Here is a 10,264-nt window from a genome sequence, read left to right as displayed (position 1 = left end):
AACCTACTTTTAGCCTCAATTTAGGTCTTTTTCCCTCTCACTTCAGATTGCCTTAGAACTGTCGGGCTTTTGATCATAATGAGTAAAACCACAGAACAATGACTCAAGACATATTTACCACAACACTCTCCAGTACTCTCTTATTAACTGTGTTATGGTTGGTTGAAACAGTCCACAATCCTGCATGAGGTTTTGTCCATAATGTGAACAATGCATTGGGGGGAGGGGGACACACACATCCATGGGAAGTGAAATCAAAGAACATATGTAGGGGTGGAGGAATGGGAGACAGTGAGACATGGGACTTTTGGGGGGTATTTTCTTCAGACAGTCACACAAAAATTCTAAACACTTGAGCATAGCATCTGAAGATTCATCATCAGATTATTTCTCAGATGAAATATGAAATATTGTATATGTAGTCCCCCTCTTCTTATAGGCTACATGAGTGTTGAAAGTTCAAATCAAATCATCAAATTCCTCTCCATGTGCTGTTTGTTATACACTTTAGGAGAAAAACACATGATAACGGATCTCCGAGATGATCATATTGTGCAACACAAGCAGTGGGAAGGGAAAGACTGTCTTAGTGCTTCAATATGATACAGTATTCTGTTTCTGTTGGTTTCTTCCTTTCACTCATTCTGTGGCTTCATTACTGAGGAAAACAGGGAAACCTGACAATCGTGAGAAAGACTCCAGGGTGAGTTGATGCATATGTATGGGTGGGAGCTGAGCTATTCTTCACAAGCTTGCACCGAATAAAGAAACAATTATACTGAAACGTTGTGTTGAGTAAGGGCAACAACATGCGGCTACAGTGTAACAGCAAGAATAAGCATTTTCTGCGAGCACCATAAGTCTTCTGAAAATACAGGGAAGTGGCTACTTGTGTGTCTTTTGGACATATACAGTATGGCATTGATCACAAGCCCCTGAATAATAAAACACACAAATATTTCAGGCACTTCGCAGGTCAGTTCAAATAAAGTATTGTGTTTATACTTTCAATAGTACTCTATACATAAACATTATTTCTCTAAATAGGAATATGTGCCAGCGGATTACCATCATTAGCCTACATCTGTTTTGTCTTACTGCGCTATTCTTTATTATGTAAAATTATGCTGTGGAAAACATGAGAGCTCCTCACTAATCCTCTCACTTTCCACCTGGTGAATTTGACCCAAATTCGCATTTCCCCTGTGCGGCCAGGAGACCGGCTTTTTATTGAAGCCACGTGTAAACAGAGCCCACTGACCTAGCAATGTACTTTGGCTAGGGGGAGAAAAGAGAGGAAATTCATCTTCATTCAGGACAATAACTTTGCTTCAAACTTTGCTGTTGTGTTTTTTGTGTGTTTTTTTTGTTAGAAAGTAGACTCCATTTTTTGAGGGGTAATAATGTATTCTGTGTCAACATGCACTAGTAACAGAGTCTGTAATTCTGTTATTTCTTTTCACAATGTTTAAACAAAGATTACTTCTATAAATAGTGGAAAGTAATGGTCCAGAAACTGACACTGGTATTAATAATAGTGTGATATTATGTTCAAAGGGAAACAGCCTGGGAATTCTGGGAAACTGAAAAGAATTACCATAAACCTGTTGAGCTCAATCCAGTTGACGGATATAATTTTGCCCTCCAGTGCATCCATTGTTGTCTATAACGACGACAAGACATATACAGTTCACATTTGATGTTCCCACATAACAAGGCTATAATAAAACAACAGGAAATTACAATTTCTTGCCTGTAAATCCAATATGACATGTTGTCATCAGAGGACTTGCTTTGGGAGTTATGCACAGCAGTGACATTGTGGTCATGTTGACAGGGCATACAGACACAGCTGGGAAAACTATATAAACAGGTAGACAAACAGTTCCTATTGGCCCAGGGATTACTAGAGGGATGCTGTTTGGTTTGTGTTTAAATTGGATGTGTTTAGATGTTATAGCTTCATGTGCTGGGTGGATTGCTTATGTTTTTCCATCAGCAGTGGCCCCACATAATCTTATTACCTTCCCGGTGTGGCTTTTCCCATTCTGTCCAGATTATTCATCAGGTCATTGGGATTAATCATGTAATAACATAACTGCCTTTCCCATTCTGTCCAGATTATTCATCAGGTCGTTGGGATTAATCATGTAATAACATAGCTGCCTTTTCCCATTCTGTCCAGATTATTCTTCAGGTCCAGTTGGGATTAATCATGTAATAACATAGCTGCCTTTCCCATCCTGTCCAGATTATTCATCAAGTCGTTGGGATTAATCATGTAATAACATAGCTGCCTTTTCCCATTCTGTCCAGATTATTCTTCAGGTCCAGTTGGGATTAATCATGTAATAACATAGCTGCCTTTCCCATTCTGTCCAGATGATTCTTCAGGTCCAGTTGGGATTAATCATGTAATAACATAGCTGCCTTTCCCATTCTGTCCAGATTATTCTTCAGGTCCAGTTGGGATTAATCATGTAATAACATAGCTGCCTTCCCCATTCTGTCCAGATTATTCATCAGGTCCAGTTGGGATTAATCATGTAATAACATAGCTGCCTTTCCCATTCTGTCCAGATTATTCTTCAGGACCAGTTGGGATTAATCATGTAATAACATAGCTGCCTTTCCCATTCTGTCCAGATTATTCTTCAGGACCAGTTGGGATAAATCATGTAATAACATAGCTGCCTTTCCCATTCTGTCCAGATTATTCTTCAGGACCAGTTGGGATTAATCATGTAATAACATAGCTGCCTTTCCCATTCTGTCCAGATTATTCTTCAGGTCCAGTTGGGATTAATCATGTAATAACATAGCTGCCTTTCCCATTCTGTCCAGATTATTCTTCAGGACCAGTTGGGATTAATCATGTAATAACATAGCTGCCTTTCCCATTCTGTCCAGATTATTCTTCAGGACCAGTTGGGATAAATCATGTAGCTGCCTTTTCCCTTTTATTGTTTGTCTTTAGTAGTGACAACTTCTGTAAGCTAATAGCTGATACTGAGTTCAACAATAGCCCACTTTGCAATGAATTACATATTTAACAGAGCCCTATACGAAACACTGTGTTTAGAGGAATTTAGAAATATGTATTTGACTGTGCCTATTATTTGCAGACACTGTATACAGATTTTTTATATTGTGTTATTGACTGTATGTTTGTTTATTCCATGTGTAACTCTGTGTTGTTGTTTTTGTTGCACTGCTTTGCTTTATCTTGGCCAGGTTGCAGTTATAAATGAGAATGTGTTCTCGACTGGCCTACCTGGTTAAATAAAGGTGAAATATATATATTTTTAAATAATATTATCACTATCAAAATCCAGGCACCAGGTCCATCACATCCTTTGGGGGCCATATTCCTTCTAGAGTACAGGCAGGTCCTATACAGAACTGCTAAAATCACCAGACACCAGTCCCTGCCTTCTGCCAGATCCACGCCAGGTTTTAGGCTGGCCCATTGAAAGCCAGCTGCTGCAGAGCAGAGAACCGGCTCACGGTTTCTTCTCTTGTTTGTGTGGGGAGTTCGACTGGCTCTGGCTCAGCGGTGTGTAGATAGAGGAGGGAAGAGATTGACTGGAGCACAAGCCCGACCTGAGACCCCCGAACTGAAGTCTCATTCTAGAATGTTTCAGCATTGTTTTAGGCGACTTTCAGAATAAATTGACATCATCGTGGAAGACGACTGCCTGCATTTTTTTTAAGGATATGAGCTGATTTGCTTCTCATTCGCATCGTTTACTATAGCCTAAAATTACAGCCGTGCAGTTGTTGAATTCATTGCGTCCCCTCGAAAGGAAAATGTGGATGCGTGAGAGAGGGATATGGAAGAAACCTATTGATTAGGCCTAATAGTTCCGAACATCAGCTCGCTATGGAAGAGTTCGTCAGGTCCTTGGGGGCGCATGGACATGGAGAGAGAGAGATACCTGCTACAAGAAACAACACGATCTGTCCCTCGTAAGGGGACCATGCATCGGAACCACGGACGTCTTTGTGTTGCCCGCTGCGTATACCGAGTTTGAGGGTGGCCTATAGCCTGCTGAAGGGGTAACCACTCTCTCTGTGTTACTTCGGTGCCGAACTGCAATATTTGTCAATCACCATTTAGGACTATTCGCCCCCAAATGTAAGTATTCCAACATTGGTCTAACACGCCGTCCTGCCGTCTGGGTGATAGTTAGGTTACTTGCAATGAGGGTGTCGGTGTTTTTTTTTAGGCTGAGTTGAGAAAATACACTTCATTCCTAACGATATCGTTGCGGTCACTAACGGACATTTTACCGAATTTCACTCCATTTTAAGAACACTTACAGATTGGTCTATAGTTGTGATGTCAATGCCAAGCAATCTGTGAAAATTAGGTCTATCTGCTACTGCTTGGTATAATAGCCTAAAGATTTTACAACCTGAAATAATTGCATTTTAACATACATCAGTGGTTCTTACATTAAGCGATTCTGGGCCTTGGGATATTGGAAAAGTTGCATGAGGTTTATCCAGATGTGGACTTCTTCGGCGGCCATCGTTGCTCTGAATTCAGTGAATTTGGTTTATTCAAACTACTGTGCTTTTAAAAATCTAGTTAAACTATAATGAATGGATGGATGGATTGAGGGCTAGGTCTAATACCTGAAATATATTATTATAGTTTTTATTCTGTTGGTCTCTGAATGAGGCGTTGTTGACCTGGCTTTGGTAATTAGTCTAGATGTCACCTGTGTCGATGAGGTTTTGGGTTAGCACTGTAAAAGAGACAAGTAGCATAGTCATCTTGGATTAGGAAGAAAATAAAAATGTATGTGCAGTAGGGTGGTTTGGCAATTTTTTTGTCTAGGTAACACGCTGTCAAGTACAGAAGTGGAGCGATAAACTGTCAAATAAATGTAACATCTCCCATTACCCCATTAGACATAGCCTAATCCCGAGGACACAACGACCTAAGTAGCTGCAAGTCAGTTGCTGTCTTCATCTTCCTCTCCATTCTGCGGCTGTAAAATGAGATCATTTCACTGAACATGTATAATTCACAGATATCTAAGCCAGCCATGTGTGATGGGACACACACACAACAAAACCCCCAGATAGCATATGGTAGCAAAATGTGTAGAATTCCAGGAAATTAGCATTAAAACTGCAAAATTCGATCTCAGCTTCATAGCAAACTGTGAACAAAAGCATGAGAAGCTATAAAACAGCACATTTTCTTTCTCTGCCCCATGGTAAAAGTATAGAATAGCAGGAAATAAGCTTTAAAACTGCAACATTCTGTCCTAGCCTCATGACAAAATGTGTAGAATTGCATTAAATTAGTCCTCACACAGTTACCGTGAACTAATTCCATAGATTCGCTCGTCGTTTAGAGCTGGGCAGGCCATCTAATAAGAGAAGGGAGAATATAAAGTCCTCATTATCTTTCATGGTGGATTCCGTTTATGAATCATCATCATAAGTCAACATAAACGAGGCCAAATGCCAAAGCAAGCACCCTAAAAGCATATTGGGCTCTATGGGAAGCAGTAAGCAAATAGCATAGGATTCCAAGCGGAGCATACATCTGGCAAAGAGCTTGACCAGTCATTATAAGTTCATTAGTGATTAGTCTAGCTCTAGCTAGCCTATATATCACAGAGGTGAGGCAGTATACCTTACCTGTAAGACACACCACTCAACTCACTACAGGAGGGTAATGTTGTGTGTTGGCCCATTCCATTTTCTATGCTGGTGATGTAGTCTATTTAACTAGGTCAAATCAGGATTGGAAATGCAGTTGAGAAAATGTAAGCATTTTTAACAAGGTTATTGGAGAAAATCGGCTGCTGGTAGGGCCTATAGGCTCCTGAGTTGCGCAGCGGTCTATGGCTACAGACTACAGACCCTGGTTTGATTCCAGGCTGTATTGCACAACTAGTCCCATAGGGCAGCGCACGATTGGCCCAGCGTAGTTAGGGTTTGGCCGGGGTAGGCCATCATTGTAAATAACAATTTGTTCTTAACTGACTTGCCTAGTTAAATAAAGGTGTTTTTTATTATTTTATTTTGTTTTTTTACAAGTGATGGTAAAATCAAAATCATAACTAATTTGTTTTAAATACCTGTCTAGGAACCGGAGGAGTAACTTTCATTAATTTCATGTCAGTGTTGGGATGGGCTTGGGGAATTCATTGGGACAAATGTTCCGTTGTCCCTCCCATGCCCCAGATGCTCTCTGGTCCATTTGTTGAAGCCCGGGGTCTCCAGGGGAAGTGCCATCTCATCTCACATCAGCTCGGGTGCAAATGGCTTCAATGTAGGCCTATGCTAGTGTGATTTCTAGCATTTTTGTTGTTGTTGTAACTGTCGATTTACATATCAAAGTGGCTGCATTTCAATGGAGAGAACTTGAGCTACCAGCCCCCATCCCCCAACCAGTTTTGTCCTGAGAGGGGAAGGGTGCTGCTGGGCTATAGAATAGGAATGCTGTTCATTGCAGACCACTGTAAATGTTTTTTTTGCCAGTTATTTAATGCAGCATCAATATTCTGTGCGTATGTGTTTGTGTGAGAGAGTGCTTATGTTGGATTGCAAATGCAGATTTAGTTGGGATTGACAAGAGTTGGTAGGCTGCCATAATTCAAACCAAAATCCCCAAAGTAATACCCTTTACAGACAGACTTTACAGTATGTTGCCTGTAAAAAAAAAATGTAGGCAATGTTTTTTTTAAGAGTCCAATTCATACAGTCCAATTTGACCACGTTCTTGCTGGGATAAGTCGTTTCTATCTCCAGTGCACATGCCGGCACATTTTGGAGTGGGAGCAGACGTGGGCTGATGTGGGTGGACGTCTATTTGAAAAAATCCATTGAATATACACCATCACAAAGAAATCCATTATTCATTTGTTTTGGACAGGTCGTAAGAAACACTGTAAGACTAATCAAATCTGTTTTCAAAAGGATAGAACGACATATTTTGAGTTCAATTATGTTGCTGGTCGGTGCAGCCTATATGCTACATGGGAGCGCCATGTACATGATATCAAAAGTTATTTTGTTAATTAAACAGACAAGACACACTTCGGCTACCTTTATCACAGCCAACACACATATTTTATAGTAGGTTAAGAATTATAATGAGAAAAATAGAAATATATTTGAATAATATTTTGCACACATGGCAACGTGTGGAACTGATGTCATATAAAAAGTAATATTTTAAAAACAGAGCCCAAGGCAAGCCTATGCTTTTTACATACAGGTTTCATCTCTTTCCTACCCTCACTACGCTTCGTTAGGGATCAGGAATAGGGTCCTACACTGAGGGTATTGTCATCATGATACCAATAGAAAATAATAGCAATCTATATTTTCAAAAGCATGTGAGTCTCGTGTTCTTATTTCACAACCTCCGCAGGCTATTTGAGTTGCCCTGAACGCGATCCAGCAAAAATGAAACCTACACTTGATTTAAGCTACATTATTGCATGCTAAATATTTCTTATTCAGTGATAGATGAACAAATGACTAATGAGCTGTATTACCTCCCCTTATTTGCCCAGCCAGAGAATTAACCAAATGTTCAAATGGAGATTCAGTGAAACAAAATCCCATTGCTTGATTAAGACGCATCACAAGCTTTTGGTAGGGACTAGGCCTCGACTATTAAGTGACTTGCAAGTGAAGAGCAAAATAATCCACTTGTTAAACTACAGAACGTGCTGGCAATATATATATATTTTTTAAATGAGCGAAATGGACAAGATGATCATGAGCAGCATTTACCTCAATTTAGCTAACGTTTCCACAGCCTAATTGCAGCCTAACCAATATCCAAATGGAGATTCAGTGAAAATACAAATCTGACATGGATTGATTTATCAAGACGAGTCTCCTCGCTTGTCTAAAAGCAGCATAGAGGCTTTGTTGTCGGCAATGCCTTTTTATATATAAAGAAATGTCGTCAAAAGATTGTCTGGATGCTGTTTTTCCCGGGAAAACGTCTTGGTTTGAAAGGTGTGTAAGTAGAGAAATGTGATAAGTGCTTGTTGCAGTGTGAGTAGTGTCCACTATGGGGTTTTGGTGGGAGTTTATTTAAATACACTGACTTGTATTGATTTATTTTCTGACATAAAATTTTTCTGACATTTGCTATTGTCTCTCACATTAAAAGTATACACTAGGCCTATACTTGGGATGACCACAAAACATGATCAAAACCAGCTCTTTTATAAAGATAACTCAAGAAGAAACTACACAATAGGCCTACATGCTTCAAGTAGCATCTTGTGTAATTATAGTATTGTAAAATAAAATAATAAGCAAAAAGATCAATGGATTAAGCCATTTTCTTGAACTTCTATTTGAGTTATTAGTTATTTACAAAATCCAAATAGATTTCTGGAGGCCTCTTCGACAGCTTTGTGGGAAGCACTGTTTTGAGCAACCAAGGGCCTCTTGTTTTTCTGTCATAAAGATTGTTTATTTTCCATGCAATGCAGCTGTTGCTCTGCTGTGAAAGAACGCCTTGCTGAGTGTAGCCTTGCTGAGTTTATTTAAATGTATTTCCTTTAATGTCTTGTCAAACATCGCCTAATAGGGATGTCGAACACAATGAAACCGTGAGGAATCAAACAGATGGACACACACACAAACTATTCCTTCCTTACAAACGGATGACAATTTATGTCAAGAAAGAGGAAAAGCCTCTTCCCTTCCTTCCCTCCCTCATTCTTTTCATTTGATTTCTATTTCTTCTGAAATGTACATCGCTCACATCCATTAGTTGAAGCCCAGGTTGCTGTAACGCAGGGGGCCGGCCTACAGGACAGGTCAATGGTGATGGTCTGTTGGCACCCGATTCCTTATATAGTGTACTGCTTTTGACCAGGGCTCTGGTCAGATGTAGTGCACTATATAGGGAATAGGGAGCCATTTGGGACAAAAGCCCCACAGGCGGTGGATGTAAATGCCAGGGGTAGCGTTCTCCCAAGGGTTAGTGGCCCTGATCATCCTGCCTTTTGGTAATAAAGTGAACGCAGCTCTCCTCTGCCCGCTACGGCCCGCCACAACCCAGATGACACATAATGAAAAGAGATGCCTGCTTCCTGTGCTCACGCACAATCACATCAGAGAAAGGGAGAGAGAAGACACAGAGGGAGAGAGAGAAGCTCACCTGCCACCCTCAATCACAAGGGGCCGGTTTGACAGCTGTCTTTTTCTGTTTTCTGACACGCTCACTGTCAAAAGTTAGGAACAAACAGATGGAGAAGGAGAGAATGGGAGGAAGAGAAGGAGGGATATGTAAAGGAGGAAGAGGAGGGTGATGAGTTGTTTGATTTGGTAGTTAATTGTAAATGTTCATCGTAGCTTTTTCATCATCTGTCTTCCTCCTTTTTATAGCAACTGAGATAAATGGATGGAGACTGGAACAAATGACATTGTGTTAGCTGACCCGCTCGATTAATGTATGCCTTTGGTATTTCTAAGGGGTAAAAATCTCCCTCACCGCCCTCTGTGCTTTAAATGACAGTTAACTTTCCCCCACTGCTTCTCAAATGGATGTTTAATGATCAACAGAGGCCCTGGAGCTGAGCTATAGAGCAGAGCAGCCCTAGATATGTTCTCACCAAACATCTCCCTCCCTGCCTACCCTCCATAGCCCCTACAACACAGAACGCTTTTCCTTCTGTTAAGAAAGCAAGCCCCCTTGGTGTTGTTAAAGCCCACATCGTCTGGAAGGGAGCGGAGGGGCTGCTAGTTTTTTGAGTGATGGATGATCTTTGGGTCTTTTGGGTCCGTGTTTAACTCTTTGGAGTGTGTAAAGCTGGCCCAGTGGGAGACGTGTCGCAGGGGTGTGATGGATGGCCGGGGGTCCTTAGGCTTCATCTATCAGGAGATTAGCAATGACCTGTGAGTTGTCTGGACCGCCCTCAGAGATGCTCTGTGGTGCTCTACCACCACTGGACTGGAGGGCATTAGCGTAAGAGGACACTGCTCTGGAACTGTCTCAGGGGAGTAGACCGATTATGTGCTTTATTTGGTGGTCTTCTATACCTTCAGGTCACAGGAAGTGTGGAGCTTATAGCGCTCAGGTGCTATGCTTTTGTCTTGGTAGGGTGGATCACGCTGAGGCAGATCTGAGGCTTGCTATGAATATTTTTTTGTTGCCTTCCATGATTTCTAGAAATGGCAAGTTTGGAATATACAGGTTCCACACTATTGGAGTCATGTTTCTCTTTCCTTTTTGAAAGATTGTTCATTTGAGTGGACTGGAGAT

The 10,264-nt window shown here is 40.9% G+C and overlaps 1 protein-coding gene across 9 annotated transcripts in view; it reads left to right on the top strand.

Annotated features, from left to right (window-relative positions):
* Window positions 1-3,506: 3,506 nt before the first annotated feature.
* LOC115114537 (adhesion G protein-coupled receptor L2-like) overlaps window positions 3,507-10,264 on the top strand; it is a 131,824-nt gene continuing 125,066 nt past the window's right edge. For 4 of the 9 annotated variants that reach the window (XM_029642854.2, XM_029642850.2, XM_029642851.2 and 1 more), the window contains exon 1: window positions 3,510-4,138. The gene's annotated coding sequence lies outside the window, so the exon portion shown is untranslated. Of the gene's footprint in view, window positions 4,139-10,264 lie in introns of all 9 variants that reach the window. The other 5 variants (XM_029642852.2, XM_029642853.2, XM_065013481.1 and 2 more) reach the window with 3 other exon arrangements.

Source organism: Oncorhynchus nerka, linkage group LG9b (assembly GCF_034236695.1).
Source record: "Oncorhynchus nerka isolate Pitt River linkage group LG9b, Oner_Uvic_2.0, whole genome shotgun sequence".
NCBI lineage: Eukaryota > Metazoa > Chordata > Actinopteri > Salmoniformes > Salmonidae > Oncorhynchus > Oncorhynchus nerka.
This window is presented reverse-complemented; position numbering and strand designations above follow the sequence as displayed.